Source organism: Canis lupus, chromosome 19 (genome assembly GCF_048164855.1).
Source record: "Canis lupus baileyi chromosome 19, mCanLup2.hap1, whole genome shotgun sequence".
NCBI classification, from domain to species: Eukaryota; Metazoa; Chordata; class Mammalia; order Carnivora; family Canidae; genus Canis; species Canis lupus.
In genome coordinates, this window is record NC_132856.1 from 56,486,734 (window position 1) to 56,508,603 (window position 21,870).

Sequence of the window (21,870 nt, forward strand, 5' to 3'; positions counted from 1 at the left end):
GGAGGAGGAATGGACAAAAGACGGGCACCATGCAGGCAGGCAGACCTATCAGCGCCCCTGAAAAACCCACGCTCTTTCATTGATCAAGTGAACTTAATCGTGAGGAAGCTCAGTTCAAATGGAACCAGCAGGGATCCCTGGGTGGCGCAGCGGTTTAGCGCCTGCCTTTGGCCCAGGGCGCGATCCTGGAGACCCGGGATCGAATCCCACATCGGGCTCCTGGTGCATTGAGCCTGCTTCTCCCTCTGCCTCTCTCTCTCTCTCTCTCTCTCTCTCTCTGTGACTATCATAAATAAATTAAAAAATTAAAAAAAAACAAAAACAAAAACAAAAACAAATGGAACCAGCATAGATTTGCTTCATATAATACTGGAAATTCTGATAAGACGTGTATGTTAAGACCTAGGGCAGCCACTAGAATATAATTCAAAAAATACAGAGAAAAAATCATTAAAGGAATTAAAACATTACAGTAGAAAATTGCAGTAATGCAAAAGGCGGTAGTAAAGGAGAAGAACCAAAGAAGATAGAAAGCAAAAGGAAAATCAGAAATGTAAACCCAACTATATCAATAATGACATTAAACGTGGTTGGATTAAATAGTCCAATCGAAGGACAGAGACTGGGGGCACCTGGGTGGCTCAGTGGTTAAGCGTCTGCCTTTGGTTCAGGTTATGATCCCGGGGTCCTGGGATCGAGTCCTGCATCAGGCTCCCTCTCCCTCTGCCTATGTCTCTGCCTCTCTGTGTGTCTCTCATAAATAAATATATAAACTCTTTAAAAAAAAAAAAAAAAAAGGCAGCCCAGGTGGCTCAGCGGTTTAGCGCCACCTTCAGCCCGGGGCCTGATCCTGGAGACCTGGGATCGAGTCCCACGTCAGGTTCCCTGCATGGAGCCTGCTTCCTCCTCTGCCTGTGTCTCTGCCTCTCTCTGTGTGTCTCTCATGAATAAATAAAATCTTTAAAAAAGAAATAAAAAAAAAAGACAGAGATTGTCCTACAGTCAGGAATAAAACAGGGATGCCTATCCTCACCAATGTTATCATTTCAACATAGCACTGGAATCCTAGCCTCAGCAACCAGACAACAAAAAAGAAATAAAAAGGCATCCGAATCAATAAAGAAGTAGAATTTTCACTGTTTCCAGATGACATAATACTCTATATAGAAAACCCAAAAGATTCCACCCAAAAATTGCTAGAACGGATACATGAATCCAGGAAAGTTACAAGATACAAAAATCAATGTACAGAAATCTGTTGTATTTGTCTACACCAGTAATAAAGCAGAAGAAGAAATTAAGAAATTGATCCCATTTATAATTGCACCCCAAATAATAAGAAACTAGGAATTAACCTAACCAAAGAGGTTTGTCCTCTGAAAACTACAGACCACTGATGAAAGAAACAGAAGCTGACACAAACGAATGGAAAGACATTCCATGCTCATAGACTAGAAGAACAAACATAGCTAAAATGTCTATACTACCCAAAGCAATCTACACATTTAATGCAATCACTATCAAAATACCACCAGCATTTTTCACAGAGCTAGAACAAACAATCCTAAAATTTGGATGGAACTATATAGCCAAAGACCCTGAATAGCCAAAGCAACCTTAGAAATGAAAAAGCTGAAGGCGTCACAATTCCAGACTTTAAGTTATATTACAAAGCTGTTGTCATCAAAACAGTGTGGCACTGGCACAAAAATACACATAGATCAACAGAATGGAATAGAAAACCCAGAAATGAACCCACACCTAGACGTTCAACTAATCTTTGACAAAACAGGAAGGAATATCCAATGGGAAAAAGACGGTTTCTTCAACAAATGGTGTTGGGAAAAGTGGGCAGCCACATTCAGAATGAAACTGGACCACTTTCTTACACCAGACACAAAAATAAACTCAAAATGGATGAAAGACCTAAATGTGAGACAGGAAACCAACAAAATCCCAGAGGAGAACACAGAACTTTGACATCGGCCATAGCAACCTCTTACTAGACACATCTCTAAAGGCAAGGGAAACAAAAGCAAAAATAAACTATTGGGATTTCATCAAAATAAAAAGCTTCAAGGGCACCTGGGTGGCTCAGTGGTTGAGCATCTGCCTTCGGCTCAGGGTGTGAACCCGGGGTCCTGGGATCAAATCCCACACCGGGCTCCCCACAGGGAGCCTGCTTCTCCCTCTGCCTGTGTCTCTCCCTCTCTCGCTCTGTGTCTCTCATGAATGAATAAATCTTTTTTTTTTTGAAGATTTTATTTATTCATTCATAGGAGACACACACACACACACAGAGGCAGAGACACAGACAGAGGGAAAAGCGGGCTCCCTATGGGGAGCCCGATGTGGGACTTGATCCTGGTACTCCAGGATCACACCCTGGGTCGAAGGCAGGCGCCAAACCGCTGAGCCACCCAGGGATCCCTGAAAAAATAAAATCTTTAAAGAATAAAAATAAATAGCTTCGGGGTAACTGGATCGCTCAGTGGGTTGAGTGTCTGACTGTGACTTTGGCTCAAGTCGTAATCTTGGGATCGTGAGATCAAGCCCGCGTCAGGCTTCCTGCTCAGCAGAGAGTCTGCTTCTCTTCTTCTGCCCCTCCCTCGTTCATGCACATGCTCACTCCCTCAAGATAAGTGAAATATTTTAAAAACTTAAAAAATAAAAATAAATAAAATTAAAAGCTTCCGCACAGCAACGGAAACCAACAAAACTAAAAGACAACCTACATAATGGGAGAAGATATTAGCAAATGATATATCCAATAAAGGGTTAGTATCCAAAATATGTAGAGAACTTCTTAAACTCAACACCCAAAAAATGAATAATCAAATTTTAAAATGGGCAGAAGACAAGCACAGACGTTTTTCCAAAGAAGACATACAGATGGCCAACAGACGCATGAAAAGATGCTCATCGCCATTTATCAGCAGGGAAATGTAAATCAAAACTACGATGAGATACCACCTCACACCTGTCAGAATGGCTCAAATCAACAATACAAGAAACAACAGACGTTGGCGAGGATGTGGAGAAAAGGAAACCCTCTTACACTGTCGGTGGGAATACAAACCAGTGCAGCTGCTCTGGAAAACGGTATGGAATTTCCTCAAAAAGTTAAAAATAGAACTAGATGTTTAACCCCAAAGAATACAAAAATACCCGAAGGGATGTTTATAGCAGCATTATCAACAATAGCCAAACTATGGAAACAGCCAAAGTGTCCATCCACTATGGATGGATAAAGCAGATGTGATGCCTATATACACATATACAGTGGAATATTATGCAGCTGCAAAAAAGAATAAAATATTGCCATTTGCAATGACATGGATGGAGCTAGAGTGTATTGTGCTAAGTGAAATAAGTCAGTCAGGAAAGAGAAACACTGTATGATTTCACTCCTATATGGAACTTAAACAAAACAAGTGAGCAAAGGGAAAATAGAGAGAGGCAAACCAAGAAACAGACACCTAAGTATAGAGAACAAACTACACTGATGGTGACCAGAAGCGAGGTGGGTGGGGATGGATGAAACAGGTGATGGGGATTAAAGAGCACACTTGTGACGATCACTGGGTGTTGTATTCAAGTGTCAAATCCCTAAATTCTAAACCTGAAACTAATATTATATTGTATGTTAACTGGAATTTAAACAAAAACTTAAATAAAAGACAGAGGGGGTACCCAGGTGGCTCAGTCAGTGAAGTGTCTGCCTTCTGCCCAGGTCATGATCTCAGGGTCCTGGGGTTGACCCCACATCAGAGCCTGCTTCTTCCTCTCCTTCTGCCTGCCACTCTCCCTGCTTGTGCATGCACATGCAATCTCTCTCTGCCAAATAAATAAATAAAATCTTTAAATAAATAAAGACCGAGATTGCCAAACTGGAAAAAACAAAACAAGCCCAACTATATGCTGTCATAGAAGACACTCTTTAGATTCAAAGATATAAGCAGGTTGCAAATAAAAGGATGGAAAAGATATACCATGCAAACAGCAACTATAAGAATACTGGAGCCGTATGTCATGAGCCCAGGGCATTATACAGGACTGATGAATCACAGACATCTATGCCTGAAACTAATACATTACATGCCGAATTCAAATTTAAAAAATAATAAATAAAAATCTGTATGTCATCTCAAAAGAAAACTCGAGTTATTATACTAATATCACACAAAATCACTCTAAAAAAAAGGGGGGGGGGTATCCTTGGATGGCTCAGTGGTTTAGTGCCTGCCTTTGGCCCAGGGCATGGTCCTGGGAGTCTCAGGATCAAGTCCCACATCGGGCTCCCTGCATGGGGCCTGCTTCTCCCTCCTACTGTGTCTCTGCCTCTCTCTCTCTCTCTCTGTGACTCCCATGAATAAATAAATAATATTTTTAAAAAATAAATAAATAAAACAAAAATGTTAAAGACAGACATTTTATAATGTTAAAAGGGCCAATCCATCAGGAAGATATAGCAATTTTCAACTTACATGCACCTAATAACAAATCCCAAAATACATGAAGCAAAAACTGATGGAAATGAGGGACAAATAGACATTTCAACAATAATAGTTGGAGACAGTAATATCCTACCTTCGACAACGAATAAGACAACCAGGCAGAAACAACAAAGAAAGGAAAGCCTTGAGCAACACTCCAAACCAACAGACATCTGTAGAGAACCCCCGCTAAGAGCAGTAAAATATACTTTCTTCTCAGTTCCTATGAAATGTTCTCCAAGACAGACCATATGTTAGACTATAAAACAAGCCTCATTAAATTAACAAGAATTCAAATCATAGAAAGTAGGTTCTCTGACCACATTAAAAATTAGAAATCAGTAGCATAAAGAATTTACAAATTCTTTACAAATATGTGGAAATTTTAAAAAATACTCTTTTTTCCTTAAGATGTATTTATTTATTTGAGAGAGAGTGAGAGAGCATAGCATGCATGCGTACAGCTGAGAGAAAGGAGGAGAGTCAGGGAGACTCCTCGCTGAGCACGGAGCCCCATGCAGGACTTGATCCCTGAACTTGAGATCATGACCTGAGCTGAAACCAAGAGTCAGGGGCTTAACCAACTATGCCACCCATGCGCCCCTAAAAAACACACTCTTAAATAACCAATGGGTAAGAGAAGAAATCACAAGCGAAATTAGAAAACACTTTGAAGTGAATGAATACAAAGACACACTAAACCAAGACTTACAGGACACAGAAGCAGTGCTTAGAGGGAAGTCCCCGCTGTCTCGATGAAAAGGAGAAAGCTCGCAAATCAATAATCGAAATTTGTACCTTAAGGTCCTGGAATAAGAGCAAACTAAACCTAAAGCAATCATTAAGAAGGAAATAATAAAGATTAGACCAGAAATGAACAGAGTAAGAGCAAATAAAGCAAGGGTTGGTTCCATGAAAAAAATCAAAATAATTTTAAAGATTTATGTATTTATTCATTCATGAGAGACATAGAGAGAGAGGCAGAGACACAGGCAGAGGGAGAAGCAGGCTCCCTATGGGGAGCTCGATGCGGGACTTGATCCCAGGACCCGGGTATCACACCCTGGGCTGAAGGCAGATGCTCAACCGCTGAGTCACCCAGGTGCCCCAAGATCACCCAAATTAATAAACCTTTAGGTAGACCAATCAAGAAATAAAAGATTCAGGTTGCTAAAACTGGGACTAAAAGATGAGATGCCACCACTACCACTCACCCTAGAGAAGTACAAAGGATTATAAAATAATACTGGCGTGGAAAGCTACTGAGCAATGAAAAGCAATGAACAACTGATACAGGCAACAGCCTGGATGGGTGAGAAGTAAACAAAGCCAGTCCCCAAAGGCGACACGTGATGTATGATTCCACAACATTCCCGAAATGACTAGATTATAGAGGAGAACAGATCAATGGCTGCAGGGACCCGGGGCGGGAGTGGGGGGGGGGTAACTCCAAAGGGGAAGCACAAGCAAGCTTGTTCCTATTGACGGACAGCTCTGTATCTTGAGCATGAAGGGGGTTACACAAATCCATGCAGCTGATGTCACTAACATACAAAAAAGTGAGTGCACGGGGGCAGCTGGGGGGCTCAGTCGGCTAAGCCTCTGTCTTCGGTTCAGGTCACGGTCCCAAGGTCCTGGGATTGAGCCCCGCATAGGGCTCCCTGCTCAGCGAGAAGTCTGCTTCTCCCTCTGCCCCTCCCCCTGCTCGTGCTCACACTCTCCCTCTCCCTCAATAAATAAAATCTTTTAAAAAATAAAGTGTGTGCACAATAAAACTGCTGGAACTCTAGCAAGGCCCAGGACATATTATGCCAAAGTCAATTTCTTAGTCTGACAATGGACTATGGTTATGTAAAATGTGACCACTGGGAGAAGGCGGGTGAAGAGTACACGGGACCTCTTCATACCATTTTTTAAAAAGATTTTATTTATTTGAGGGAGAGAATACGACCTGGGGGAGGGGCAGAGGAGAAGCAGACTCCCTGCTGAGCGTGGAGCCCAATGTGGGGCTCGATCCCAGGACCCTGAGATCATGACCTGAGCCAAAGTCAGATGCTTAACTGACTCAGCCACTCAGGCAACCTCTCTGTATTATTCCTGCAACTTCTTGGGAATCTATAATCCTTAAAAAATAAAAAGAAAAATAATATGGGGGCTATTTTGCCATGGATGGCAGGATGGAAGGGCAGACTATCATATGGACTGATGGTTTGGGGCTGGGTGACAGGGACAGGTGCCTTCTTTATCCTAATCTGTATTCCTCTGTATGTGTTCAAAATCTCGTAATAAAACCCTTAAAATGTGAAATACGTGGAACCAACACAGTAGTGGCCACTAACAAGGGCCTTCTCCACCCAGACCTACAAACACCCTTCAAACTGTGCCATTATCAAGGCTCAGCCCCTTTTGTCTCATACGCTCCCTGAAACAACGGCCAGAGAGGCCACTAGAGCCGCTGAGTGTTCTCACAACCTAGATCCTAAAGAGACGCAGGATGGTCTGAATGCCACCTTGAATAATGTATTCCAAACAGCATGTGAGAGTCGCCTAATACGCATGATCTCTAAAACGAGCTCTGCCAGGCGCCAGGATCTCACTTCCCATCCCGCATTTCTCCTTCAGCCAAGGCGACAAGTGCTGCCAGGGCCCACCCGCCCCCAAGCCCTCACCATTCCAGAGCGGAAATCTGAACTGCTCATGGTCAGGGAATTTTTGAAAGCTTCAGGAGACTTGCATTCTACGTGAGGTTTCTCCTTTTCAAAGGCCTCGTTCCCAGGTGAAAATGATCTGCTCTCACACCAAGGTCTCAACTCTTTCTAAGCCAGAAAATGTAAAAGGGAGAACAATAAAGGAAAGGAAGACAGGCTGACAGAAACAACAGGATGAGCTCCATCCTCCTGACCTTGCCCGGTCATCCTGGGAGAAGCAAGAGCCACGGGGCACCTGGGTGGCTCAGGCTGTGAAGCGCTTGCCTTTGACTCGGGTTGTGATCCTGGAGTCCTGGGATCAAGCCCCGCATCAGGGAGCCTGCTTCTCCCTCTCCCTCTGACCCCCACTCCTGCTTGCTCTGTCTCTCTCATGTGCTCTCTCTCTCTCTCTCTCTCTCTCAAATAAATAAATAAAATCTCAGGGAAAAAAAAAAAAAAAGGAAGAACCAGCATCCCCCAGTACTTTCTGCTCTGGGCCCAGCATCCAAGCCCAGCATCCAAATATCCAAACAGAGACAGGCCCCTCCATGGAGAACCCTGCCGACTGTTCCCCAATCACAACAATCCTCTCAGGTGGTCACCCTCATGTCACCGATCACCAAGAAGGAAGATGAGGCCCCGAAGGGTTAAGGGACTTGCCCAAGGTCACACAGTTGGGAGGAATGATGGGGCCAGGGTTAATCCAGCTGTTTCACCCTGGGAGTCAGCGCAGATCCCTTCCCATGCACCCAGTCCACTCATGAGGCCTCCCTGGTGTGCTGCCTCCGAAATCTCCCCCAAGGCCAGTCCTCCTGCCCCCAAACTAGACTACCTCCTGAGCCACTGTCACAGCCCAACTGGCTGACGGCTGGAGTTCCCTCCTGCTTTTACTCCCATGAGCCACCAGAGGGGTCTTTGAAAACACAGAAATCTCTGACTTCACCATCAGCTCCCCGGGCTTCTCCCTGCCTTTACTGGGGTCTGGCTTACCGCAGCCTAAGCAGCAGAGCCACTCGGTGTGGCTTCTGCAGACCTCAGGGCTTACTGCTCTCCGGCTAGCTCATCATGTTCCAGCTACATGGGACTCCTTCCAACCCTCAAACATGCCAAGCTCATTTCCGCCTCAGGACCTTTGCACGTACTATTTGTTCTTCCGCTTGGAACTTCTTGTTCCAGAGCTCCTCAGGGTTGGCACCTCCGAGTCATTCAGATCTCTGCCCAAATGTCACCTCCTTGGAGCAGATTCCTGTCCACCCAGCACTGCCTCTTGTACTTCCCAGTCAAATCACTCCCCCATTTTAACACCCAGGGGCCATTTGTTCCTTGCTGGCTACTTAGCACCTAGCCTGGCACAATGAGCCTGGAGAGCTCCCAGGCCCTCAGCGCTGTGGCGAGCCTTCAGGCTCTTCTACAAAGTTGGGGCTGGTGGAATCAGCTGGTCCCAAGCACCAAAGCACCAACTCAGTGGCCAGGGATAACAGTCCCGTGCTGAGCACTTCTTAACACACATCACCCCGTTTACATCCAGCAAGGAGAGCACCTGAGGGTGCCAAGGCCCAGAGAGGCAGCGCTGTTCGCCCCAGGTCAGTGGCAGAGCAGGTTTGGGAGCTGGGGTGCCATTCTCAGCACTGGCTCTAGGCCCAAACCAAGTCTCAAGGACTAGATTCTGGTCCCCCGACTCCAAAATCCCCTGGAGAGGTCTTCCTGATTGCCTGGACTGCCAGGGGTTCCTGTACACGGGTGGGGGCAGGGGGCAGCCACGGGACCCCTGCCCAGGCCCCTCTCCGGGAACCACAGCCATCTCTGCTCTGGGCCAGCCTCACCCGAGAGCCAGCAAGGGGGCGTGCAGCTCAGTGTGGAAGGCCGGCATTTAGGGGACCAAGTGGAGCTGGGGAAGCTCTCTCTTCTGATTTCCCAGAGTGGACATCCCAAGTGCGGACACAAGGAGGCACGGAGTGGTGGGTTCCGGCTGTTTCTGGAGAACCTCCACCGGCCCTCCTCTCCAGGCCCAGTGTGAGTCCTCAGGGACAGCTCTGGCCTGGGGGTTGCACACTCTTGCCAGCCCAGGTCACCCGAGCAGCACAGACACATCGGGGATCCCTGCCCTCTGGGGCGCACACTCTGACCTCACCTCTCCGTGGTGGCTTGTACAGCAGTGGCCACGCCGGAGCCCTCCACCCATCCTGACCACACCGAGCTCCAGGCCTCCCGGGCACCCAGCCTATGTGGCAGGACCCCTGCCTGGCAGTCACAGGGCCGTGTGACCAGTCCCCGGCAGGGACCCTTCCCTCAACTACTGCATCAGCCCTCAGGGCAAGGAGGACATCCTATCACCCCCAAACTGACCCCTGGACTCTGGAGCACACGGAGGGCCCCTCACAACGTCTGGCTGCACACACGTCAGACACTCACAGGGACTACAGAAGGCCTTCCCTGGTTGGGTTTTGTCCCGTTGGCCCAGAGTTTTCTATTGGGAAGATACGCTATGTCTGTAATAAAGACCCGTCCGGAAGGCTTGTTAGGCAAACAGCCATATGACCCGGCTGACCCCCAAGTTCCCAGGCCTTCTTCTGGTTAAAGGCCAAGTCAGTTAATACAGGGAGACATGGGGCTTCAAGGAGCAGGTGCAGGAAGCCCGAGGCAGCAGCTCCTGGTACCCGGCGTCACAGGGGCCATACCGAGGACACCTGCGCCCCAGCCGTGGCAGCCGAGAGGCACCAAACCTAACCAGAGCTTCTCCCACCCAGGGCTGCTCTGTGAAGCCCACCGGCTCACACCGAACCCTCGCACGGGACCCCGGTCTTCCAGGCTGGAGACTCCAAGTTCATTTTTATGGCAGCCCCAAGTTCACTGGAGGAGAAAATCCAATGAGGCATGACAAACAGGCCCCAGGACTCCGAGTTCTGGCCCGGCCGCCTCTGGCCAAGCCTCCCCGGGCAGCAGCGCCCTTGCTTCCTGGTCCGTAAATCCCCGGCCAAACCCTCCTACCTGCCCCATTGCCGTAAAGAAGCTCCAGAGGAAGAAAAAACAAACTCATTTTCAAAGTACCTTCTAATAACCTTTCACACCGCTGCTCCGTACCCAGCATCAGTACGGAGCAGCGGTGTGAAAACCATGGGCCACTGTGGAATTTTAGAAATTTCTGTTGCGATGCCTCCATTCACCGGCAAGGGAAGACAGAAGCCCAGAGGAAAGTCGGTACTGTGATCTACCGAAGGCTCAGGAGGCTGGGCCCAGGTCCTCTGCGGGCTGTCCTGGGCACCCCCCGGCATGCCCTCGGAGCACAGCTGTCCTGGGGCCCGAACTCCTCCGGGAACAGATTTTCAGGTATTGACTCGGTTCTTCTCACAACCCCCCGACGCACAGACCTCCGCTGCCGTCCCCATTCTGGAGGTCAGGACATAGACCCAGGAGGTCAGGCGCATGGGTGCAAGCCGCCAGCTGCCCACCCCACTCGGGCTCTCCTGCCTCGAGACCTCAGGCCATTTAGGACCGCCTGCAGCTGGCGATGCTACTTCCGAGCTGTACTTCTACCCAAGCCTCTCTCCTGGGTCTTCCCAGGGCCAAAGCAGTATTCCAAGTTCCTGGAGCAGCTTGGGGCTACGTCCACAGCTCCCCAGCACAGCCAGCATCCATGCCACAAGTGTCCTGCCCTGGGCTCGGCCACCAGGACTCCCAGCCCTCACAGCTGGTCCAAGATGAGAGGCAGGACTGCGAGGGTGCCCGGGAAGGATCGGGACACGGCCGTGGGGCCTGACGTCCCGGAGTGAGCGGCAGCATTGCAGGCCAGGGTGGCTCGCTCAGCCACTGCACCTCGAGAGCCTTGACTTCAAGCAGCCCAGTACCGGGCCCTCCAGGGGTCAGCCCCTGCCCTTCCCAGGGCAAGCTGTCCTGACTCCTGGGTCGGCCCACAGCTGCCGTCTCCTCCTCCTCCAAACACTGGCTTGATTCCTACCCTCTCCGTGAAAGGCTCAGGGCCTCCCCGGGCCCCCACAAAGACCTCTCCCTTAGCTGCACCCCTCCCCCTGCAGTGGGTCAACACCCTCCCCTCTCACCCCTCAGTGGCCACAGCCGGTTTACACTGGCTCTGTCTCGTCTCTCCAGCTAGAGGCAGACGGCTCCAGAAACTCTGATGGACCAGGAAGGTGGGCAGGAACGGGAGGCGGATGGAAGGGGCCAGTCTCCACTAAGGGCCAGGAGCCCCCACGGCTGGCACCCCTGACCCCATCACAGTGCTCAGCTCAACCAGGGACTGCAGTTCCCCCAAATAACCAGGCTGTCGGGGGCCAGCAGCAAGCATGAGAGACACCCAGCATGTTGAGGACTCCGTACCAACAAGACAAAGCAAAAAACAAAGGAGCGTAAAATAATTCAGTAACTATTTTTATACTGATTCCATGTTGAAATGTTAACATTTGGGGTATCTTTGGCTCAATACAAATACATTAGTCAAATTAGTTTCATCTGTTTCTCTTTACTCTCTAACGTGACTTCTAGAAAAATGGCACAAGGGGCTTGCTTTGCGTCTTTACTGGGCCGCGCTGCCTTAGGAGAGACATCTTTCCGGGTCTCATATTTTGGTCACTGAGTCTTCTGGAGTCAGTTTTTGTAGACAGCGTGAGGTGGGGGACCAGCTTTATCACCTGACATCCGGGGTGTGTTTACGCATGTACCCACGGGGCACTTCCCACGAGCCCAGGACACCCCACCTCACCAGTATCCTCTGCCAAGGGGGAGAGAAAGTCACAGGCACACAGGTGGGCATCACTGCCCCCACAGGGATGGCACCGGGCAAGCATGTGGGGCAGGGGGCTGTCCGGCTATGTGCTGCTACCAACCCACACCCCTCAAGTCCCTCCCACCCCCAGGAGAGCCCAGTTTGGTGGGCATTTCTGAATGGCCCAGTGTGGTGCTGCCACTACGCCTGGAGGGGACACTTAGAACCCAGTCACTGGCATCTAAGAGGTAACTCACAACTCTGGTAAGGCTGGGGCCAGGCAGACCAGGAAAGTGGCCCAAAGGAGGTGGCTCAATTTAAAATCCACCGGCCAGGGACACCCGGGTGGCTCAGGGGTTGAGCATCTGCCTTCAGCCCAGGGTGTGATCCTGGAGTCCCAGGATCAAGTCCCGCACTGGGCTCCCTGCAGGGAGCCTGCTTCTGCCCGTGTCTCTGCCTCTCTGTGTCTCTCATGAATAAATAAATAAAAGTTTTAAATATAAGTAAATAAATAAATACAAATTTATAAAACCCACTGACCAGACTGCAGGGGGAGGTCTTAGAAAGGAGGGTGCTGAGTGGGGTTTCCCCCACATGAAGCTCTCAGGGAGGCCCGCTCAGGCCTGGGAGATGAACGGCCAACCTGGCCAGCAGCAACCGGCCTTTCCGCCCTCAGCCATGGCAGACTCAAGGCCAGGAGGCCCCAGCCCTACCAACCACGAGGTGAACCTACAGGACACGGGAAATGGAGAAGCCAGAGTGGTAGGGGCCAGGGTCACAGGCCCCATGGAACAGACACAGGGAGGGAGGCCCGGCTCTGCAGCGAGAGGTCCCGCAGGGGACCCACCAGGCCAGCTCAGGCTGGAGGAAGAAGAGGGCAGACAGGCGAGGACTCACCGATCACTACGGGGGTCCAGAACTGTGCACACCAAGGGTGGCCTGAGCACCTCCCGCAGGTGAGCTGGGTCGCCGTGTCTGACGTTCTGGCTGTCCCTCACCTTCAAGGCCGTCCCCAAACCCATGGGCCAAGCCTCCCCACACAGATGCTCGGGGAGGGAACTGGACACAGGAGGCCACACGAAGTGTGAGTCCATTTACGTGGGACGTCCAGACTGGAGGGGGGCTGGTGGGTGCCGGGTTTGGGGGCAGGGGGAGAGGGACTATTTAATAGGTACAGTGTTTCCTGTTCAGTTCTGGAATGTTCTGGAATTTCACAGTTGTGACGGCTGCACAGCTCTATAAAAGTTCTAAAACACACTGAATTGTCCACTGAAAAGGGTGAACGTTGTGGTATGTGAATATCTCGATTAAAATACACTTAAGGGGCACCTGGCTGGCTCGGTCGGTAGAACGTGCACCTCTTGGTCTTGGGGTCACGAGGCAGAGCCCCATATTGGGTGTCGAGTTTACTTTGACTATATATATAAAACGACAACAGGGCAGGACTACTTTACGAGGGGCTGCTCTAGAAAATTCAGGTCTCGGGCTCCCTGCCTGGAGCCTACTCCTCCCTCTGCCTGTGTCTCTACCCCCCCTCCTCTCTCTCATGAATAAATAAATAAAATCTTTAAAAAAAAAAATAGAAAATTCAGGGTCTGGTCACCCACCAGAGCCAGTCACTGGGCAGCTGCCCCGTGGCTCTCCCTGGTGAGCCCAACAGCTCTGGTCTTAGCCCCTGGGATGCTTGGAGACAGAGCTGCCACCCCTTCTCCCCTCAGCCCCTCGGAGCCTAGTGTGGGGAGCGGCGGGGGGGACAACACCCAAGAGACGGCTGGGCTTCCCTGCCCCCACCCCATGCCCTTGTCCATGCAGGTCCCCAGGCCCCCCTGAGCACCCGCTCCATCCCCCTCCTCCCGCCAGCTCATCGTTGCCCATTGCCCACGATGACAAGGCTCGGCTCAAGTGCTGCCTCTTCTGTCATCTTCCTGGCCACTGCCCAACCCTTTGCCCTGCGCCTCCTCCGGCCTGGCGTCTGTGTATCCCGGCAGCCCTGGCCCCCCGCCCCTCTGCCTTCCACCGTGGACCGTGACCCTGTGGGCAGGAGACGCCGCTCATCCGGCCACAGACACGAGGCGGGCCGACAACTGTCACACTCAACAGATGTTGCTCGATGCCTCGGATGGAGCCAGGGCTCCCACGGCCGTGTGTCCACTATAAAGCCACGGCCTGGCCAGGATTGAGAAGACGAGCCATCGGTCGGCAGGCCCAGAGCCACATTCAAGAAGCGTCCTGTGAGTCTGGAGGCGGGCAGGCTGCGCGGCTGGGGCGTCTGCAGGGCCACGTGCCGCATGACCGAGGCTGCGCTGCCCACTCTCCCCGTGACCATCAGCCTGAACCTGCCCGCGCCCACCTGCAGGTCTGGGAGCCGCTGGCAAGCTCCGTGCACGCATCTGTCCAACCAGCCGCCCTTCCGTCTGCGGGGCCCGGCGAGACGCCTCGAGGTGCAGAGTAGCCAGCTTCTCAACAAGCGACACTGCCTGTGCGTCGAGGCTCTGTCCTGCCTCTGGTGCAAGGACACGCGGACTCGGGAGCAGCCAAGACCGGTCTGTGGCCCTGACAGGCTGCCGCCCAGGAAGGGGGCGAAACAGGACGCCTTCTTTTCCAGAAGGGGGTCACTGAGCCAGCGTTCTCTCCTGACTCCTTACTCTTCCTTGGGCAGAAGGAGCTGGACTAACGCAGTGAATCAAGAGTTTAAATTCCAGGGGCTTTACTCACATGCAAGCGAGACACGAGCAAGCCTCTCGACTCGTGACTCTGATAATCAGATCCATGCAGCGCGCAACCCGAGATAGGAAGCCCACTGTGCCGAGGGCCGACTCTTTCTGATACATGGGATTTTAAAGGGAACAGCAGGCATTTGAAAGAGCCAGCAGCAAAATGAGAATCTCCCAGCTGCCTGGCCAGGGACCCCCTCACTCATCTGGAGTGCCCACGCGGAGACCACACCAGCCAGCTCCCGGGCCACTGTCTGGGCTGCCCAGAAATGCTGGGGTACGCAGCCCGTTTCCACCCACCTGTGGCCCGGGAATCCCCGTGCACCCCTGTCGGCAGGCCGTCACCGTGCCTGCTGGTGGCTTTGGGCTGGCTCTCAGTCAGAGGGGGCCTCGGGGATCCATCCTCCGGCTTCTTCTGTACAAAGCACAGCTCCAGATGCACTGGCAGCTCATCTTCCACAAATCATTTCTCTCCACGCTCTCCCCCTGGAGACTGGAGCGAGCAGCCATAAGACCAGGAAGGCAGGCCCGCCTCCACCCCTACCTGCCCACGAGGTGCGGTCACTTGGGGGTCAGACCTGGGCCACCCAACTAGAGATCCCCTCTTCACAGCTCGCTGGACAGGCTCCCCCGAGGAACGTAACCGGGATCACTTATCAGCAGACAGGGCCAGACCCTCCGTTCGTCATTGTTCTGACCTGTACCTGGAGACCCGCTCAGGGAGCTCGGTGGCCTGCGGCGACTTGCTTTCTGGCTACTCGCTCTTTGTCCACTGAACAAACCCACTCGAGGCCTCCGTCCCCAAGAGCCACAGCCTGGAGCGACAGGACAGCTCTGCTGCCAAAAAAGCCCGGCGGGCCCAAGAGCCAGACAGCTCCACACACGCGATCTGTCAATGCCACCAGCGCCCACCAGTGCCCGCGCCGCCCTCGCTGGAACCACTGGGCTGGGGCAGGAAGCACAGGGACGGAGAGAGGGAAAGGCCCAGAAAGAGGCAAAAAAAAGCATAGGCAACTTTGGAAAGCCAGGATGTCCAATCTGGAACTCTCCAGATTGTTTATTTCAATCAACTGAAGAAGGTGCAACCTCACGTTAACGGTATGCATGCCTGACAAATAGAACATTCCTGGGAAGGGACCAGACGGGCGACATAAAGATGTCCTTGGCTCAGAAATCACACATCGGCCACCCTTCTCCCCACCCCACAGTCGTGGTGGAAGAGCACCGTGGAGCCAGAGCTGCCGGGTCCTGGCCTGCGCCCGCCACCTGCCATCTAACTGTCACCATGGTGTCCACGCGCCCCACACAGCTCCGCGTTCACACCCACGAAAGCCACATCTTCAGAGGGTCCCCGTGGAGGCCCGGGAACTGGGTGGCCATAAAAACCACCTCCGACACCCCTTCCGACGAGAGCACTAGTGTTGGTAAAGAGAATGGGTCAGATGCTTACAAAACAAAACGATTGGGAAACGCGTCTTCCTTTCAAACCCTCGGCCTCTGCCAGGCCCAGACAAACTCCTCAGGCCAAGAAGATCCTTTCTAATCTTCTGGGGTGCCGTAAGCAGAGGGGGTGGGGGCTGGAGCATGAAAAGGTCAAACATCGCAAGTGGCAAAGTATCTGCCCCTTTTCACAGCCACTTTTCTTCCTCCTTCATTGTGGGGTTGTTTCGGTGGATACGTTGTTTCATAACGTTTTCTTCTGTTTCCCTTGAAACAGCTTACAACCTTTTTTTTTTTTTTTAATATAGAGAAGGACTCCAAATGCTTTGATGTAAAAAACATGGAAATTCATTCATTCAACAAAGGAGCATTTATTTACTGAACACCCACCGCGAGCCGGGAACCGCCCTAGGTGCTGGGAGACACACAGCAGCCAAGAGAGACGGCGCTCCTGCAGCATGGACCGCACACCCTGCTGCAGGTGTTTCTAAACTATGGCCCACAGCTCAAATCCAGCCTGCCACCTACTTTGGGTACAGCCTCCAAGCTAAGAACGGTTCTAACCTTTTTTTTTTTTAATTTTTATTTATTTATGATAGTCACACAGTGAGAGAGAGAGAGAGGCAGAGACACAGGCAGAGGGGGAAGCAGGCTCCATGCACCGGGAGCCCGACGTGGGATTCGATCCCGGGTCTCCAGGATCGTGCCCTGGGCCAAAGGCAGGCACCAAACCGCTGTGCCACCCAGGGATCCCCGGTTCTGACCTTTTTTAATGGTTGGGTGAGGAAAAAAAAAAAATCAAAGGAAAAGAAACAGTTCATCACGGGTGAAAAGTATGTGAAACTCATGATTCTGCGTCCACGAATAAAGTTTTATTGGAAAATAAGCACACTCATTCCTGTCTATAGTGCTGTGATACAATGGCAGAGAGGAGTTGGGACTGGCCTGCAAAGCCAAAACTATTTACTCTCTGACCCTTTCCAGAAAAAGCTTCTGTTCTCCTGGATGAGACAAGCAATAAATAAACAGATTAGTATGTGGGTTTGCAGTAGTGCTGAATGCAAAGAAGAAAAAGCAGGACGGGGAGAGAGGGTGGTTGGAAGGGTGCGTTTAGGCAGTGTAGCCAGGGATGGCCTCGGAGCCGAGATGTGAATGACAAGGAGCCAGCTGGCTAGAAGAGTAGGAGAACAACAAGTGCAAAGGCCCTGAGGCAGGGCAGGGAAGAGTGGGCAGGGAGCTGGTTACAAATGAGAGAGCAGGCATGGGGGGAGGGGAGGGCAGGGAGAAAGGACAGACCACAGAGGACAGACCACAGTGACCACAGAGACCACAGGAAGGGGTCTCGAGTTTTCCCAGGAATAACAGGAAGCTACTGGAACGTTCTGAGTAGAGGTAGGCCATTTTTTAAACTTTCTAAAAGCTCCCTGAGGAAGCAGGAGTGAAAAACGACGGGCTAGTGGTGACACCTTATCTAATCAAAGAGAACGCTCCTCGAACAGGCCAAGCCAAAGAGGGGAGTAAACTCAAAAACCAACTTGCCCAACAACAGAATCAATGCATCAAACCACTCAGGCCTTACTACTGAAGGGACATGAACTTTTTTTTTTTTAGTATCACAGTTAAATGCATGTCATTGTACAAGAGTATCGGCAGCCAGCATACTAACAGCCCCACAACCTCATGGACGTAACTGTCCAGGAGGAGGCAGGATTAAAGCAGTGAGTCACCTTCAAGTCAACTTAAAGAGATCTGTTAAGCAAAGTGACAGGAAGGGGTATGGTGACAGGGGGAAGGTGGTGTGGTGACAGGTGGAAGCCTGGGCAGGGCACCCGCGTGGGCTCGGGTGAGGACATCCCCCGGAAGACCCCTGCGCCATGCCTGCCGGCTGGTCTGTACCCCCCTCTCAGGAGTGGAAGCTGCAGGCTGGGAAGGCCGGGGGAGAGCCAGGGTGACAGCAAGAGGGACCTGCACAGCCAGGCTGACACAAGCCCCTCCTCATTCGCGGACGGAGGGGAGGAAGGGGACAAAGGGAAGCAGAACTTGAGGCAGATCAAGGTCCTAGCCAAATAGCAGACAGGCTGCTGTTCGAGGTTAAGTGACACGATCCCCTTTGGGGGGCATCTGTGTCCCCCAGGGGACCCTGGGTAACGTCTGAGGGCATCTGTGGTGGTCGCACTGGGGGTGCTCCTGGCATCAAGTGGGTGGGGCCAGGGATGCGGCTCAGCCCCCCCACAGTGCCCGGGACCGTCCCACGGAGGACAATCCGATCGAATGTGAGCCCGACAGAAACAGATGCCACGCACCACTAAGCAACCCAGTCCAGCTCCGAGCTTCTGGTGCCACACAAAGCATTCAGTGCTTCTCACCCCCCCTGAACCCCAAAATGACCTGGGATGGGTTCTCAGGACACCCATTTTTCAGATGAGGACCATGGGGCCCAGAGAAGGGAAGGGATCTGCTCCAGAGGAGGGATTTGAACCCAGGTCCCTCAGACTTGGAAGCCTGTATGGGGAATGGAGGGGAGGACAGGAACCTGGGGACACAGTCACCAACAGCAGGTCAGAACGGAGTCCAGGCTGGGCCCTGTCCTCTGCTGCCCAGCATCCTCAGCCAGGAGCACAGGCACCAGGGCGGGGCAGGAAAGAGCTGGGGCAAGAGGCCCCAGGGGGCAGCCACGGGGCAAGTCTTTGGAGCAGAGCCAGGAACCCTGGCCTGCCGAGGCTGTGGTGAGGCACCGAGGTGACCGAGCAGGTCTGTGGGGCCCTCCACACTCATGCCCTCTGCAAGCAGCGCATTTACTCTCCACCCTGCCCCCCCACCTGGGAAGGTTTAGTGATCCCCCCTCAACTTTGTTCTTGAGCAAGTGACCCACCCAAGGTCACACAGCTCTGACGCCCACACCACCCTGCCACATCCCAGGAGGAAAGCCACCCGCAGAGGCTCAGTTGCCAGCACGTCACTCCATCCCCACCCGTTGTCCTCTGCTCCTGCCCAGTCCCCGAACCCGGCCCCATGGGTGGTGGGCTTCACACCCCAGGACACTCACCTCTCCCTTCCCCCACCGAACTGGGGCCCCCTGAAGCTAGAATGCTCTGCAAGCTGCCCCAGTGCTCCACTGTCCCCATTCTCACAGGTGTCAGATAAGACCCAGGAACAGATGGCCCAGCCCCTCCAGGGGAAGGGGGTGGGGCACAGGAGGGCAAGGGCGAGAAACCAGCAGAGGCGGAGTCAAAATGCGGAATCAAGTAGGGCCAGAGTGAGGGGAAGGGGCTGGGCGGGAGCGGGGCGTGGGGGGAGAGGGCCGAGCACCCCAGAAGCTCCTGCAGGATGGCACAGGGACTGAAAGAAAGTACAACAAAGGCCGGGCGGGGCCCCTAATGACCAATCAGCAATACCTTTCAGCGCCAGCGTTTATCATCCCCTTGCCCTCCCGCCCACAAGGAGGAAAGGATCCGAAAACGGGAGGAAAAAAAAAAAATCAATTGTTACAAGACCTGTATGGATTCCCAGTCTCCACGCCTTCACGCTCACGGGAGTGTGCACACACGCACACACGCGGCGGCTGACATAGGACCCGCGTGCACGCTGCAACACCTGGGAGCGTTTGTGCCACCACACCTCCGCCTCCCCCTCTGCGCCCCAGCAGTGACGTCCCCCGTCCCCCCCCACCCTCCCGCCCCGGGGGCAGGGCAGTCTGACCGGCGCGGTGTCCCCGGCACAATCGGCACCATCGGAGGAGCCCCGAGATGGGCCAGGCATCCAATCAGAAACACGGAAAGCGGGCCAGCGAGTTTCAGAAACCCTCGACTCCGATAATCACAAGTTGACTCCACGACTTTCACACTCTGTCCTTCAGGGATCCAAAAACACAAACTGCAAAGACGGGAGAGGCTTGTGCACCGCTCCTGCAGGGGTGGCGGGAGGCGGCTGGCCAGCAAGTTGACAGACCCTCCCGAAGCCTCATAAGGAAGCTATTATTTGAGAATCAGGGGAGTCATTAGCTCTCGGATGGCGGCGATAAAAGCCCAGAGTCATCTAATGAGCCCGTTTCGGGGGGCCTTCTCCAGCCTGGGGACAGCCCCATACTGGCTGCTGAGGCAGAGGGGTGGGGCAGGGCACCCCAGCCTTGAATGCATCCCAGTGCCCTCAGACCCAAGGCCGGGCCGGCACCCAGCGGGACCCAAAGCAACTCGCAGCTGACATAAACACACGGACACAACCACACTCCTTACGTGTTGCAGGATCACCGGATCCCACCGAGCACAACCACCTTCTCACTAGTTTCATAACTCGGGAAACAGTTGCCCAGGTGCACCTGAATTATTAAAACAAAAGCATCCTTCCCCCCCCCCCCTCCCCAACCCAACAGATGGGACACACGGAAGCGCAGTCCACGCTTCCCCCGCCCCCGGGGGTGGGAGGGGGGGAGCACGAGCTCCTGCAAACCCTTCACCGGCGCCCAGGTGGACACGCACCCGCTCCACCTGGTGTCACCGCGCCCACCGGACGCAGACGCAGGTCCCTTTCAGAACCAATCCGTGTCCCCGCCGCTCCCACCGGGGTCGCCGCAATCTCCTCCTACAGAGAAGGGGGTCGCTGAGCCGCCCAGGGGGGCTGGGACGGGGGGCACGGAGGGGACGCGTCTGGAGGCTCGGGGTGCATACCCAGTGGATACGTTTTTTAATCATTAAAAAAAAAAAACCCGCACACACACAGCGGACTGCACGCTCCTTTCGGGGGGCGCGGGGATGGGGAGCGAGTTGGGCAGCCGCGGCGGCCCGGAGGCCCGCGTCTAGGCGAGGGGGCGGGGGCGGGGGCGGGGGCCGGGGCCGCGGCGGGGGCAGCGCCCCGGTGACCCCGCCGGGCGCCCCGAGGGGCGGAAACGCCGGCGGGGGCCGGCCGGGGCCTGGGATCGCCCGCGCGCCCGCGCTCGCCAGCGCTCTCCGTCCCTGCCTCGCTCTTCATTTTTCTTTTTTTTTTTTTAATTATCAGGATTGTTGTGAATAATAAAAGAGAAATGCGGGCAGGGCCGGCCGGGCCGGGCCGGGCCACCCACGCTGTCATCTTTTGTGCAGGGCCGGCGGGGACGCCCCGGCCCAGCCCCCGCGCGCGCCCCCGGCCCCCGGCCCCCGGCCCCCGGCTCCGGGCCGGACGCCCCCGCCTCCCGCCCCCGGCCCCGGCCCCGCCATTGTCCGGCCGCGCCGCCCCCGCCCGAGGCCCGCCGGGCGCCCCCGGGCCGGGCGGTTAACGCCCCCAACCGCCTCGCGGGCCGGGACAAAGCGCGGCGGCCGCGGCCCGAGCAGGCCGCGCCCGAGGCCTGGGCCTCGCGTCCCGGGCGCCCGCCCGCAGACCGGGGCGCGGCGCGGGGGCGGCGGCGGCGGCGGCGGCGGCGGCCGCGAAGGCGGCGGCGGGGCCCGAGCTCGGACGCGGCGACCGCCTCCCCGCGGGCTCACCTGAGGCGGCGCGCGCGGCCCGGTCCGGAGCAGCGGCGCGCGCTCCCCCGCCCTCGGCGTCGCACCCCCAGGCCCCGCTCGGGCCGGGCCCCGCTCGGTCGCTGGCGGCCGAGCCCTCCGCGAGCGCCCCGGGCGGGGCTTATGAGGCCGCGCGCCAGCTCCGCCCTGGCTGCCATTGGCCCCCGAGCCCACGCCCGCGCGCCCATTGGCTGCCGCTGACAGCTCCGCCCCTCCCCTCCGCCGGGCCCATCAACATCGCACGGCCCGCCCCCCGCGCGCCCCGATTGGGCGGGCGCCGGCGCAGGCCTCGCCTTCCCATTGGCTGGCCTGCCGGGACACGCCGGCGCCCACCCACGTGCCCGC

At 54.1% G+C, this 21,870-nt stretch overlaps 1 protein-coding gene and 1 long non-coding RNA gene across 2 annotated transcripts in view; one reads left to right on the forward strand and one right to left on the reverse strand.

Annotated features, from left to right (window-relative positions):
• The window catches only part of KDM4B (lysine demethylase 4B), a 137,992-nt gene extending 116,400 nt beyond the window's left edge, over positions 1-21,592 (reverse strand). Inside the window, 1 exon segment of the mRNA XM_072787714.1 lies at positions 21,508-21,592. The gene's annotated coding sequence lies outside the window, so the exon portion shown is untranslated.
• LOC140611032 (uncharacterized) lies at positions 10,169-11,637 on the forward strand. Its single transcript, XR_012012420.1, has 2 exons — positions 10,169-10,510; positions 11,288-11,637. It is a non-coding gene; the product is annotated as an uncharacterized lncRNA (long non-coding RNA).
• Positions 21,593-21,870: the final 278 nt, after the last annotated feature.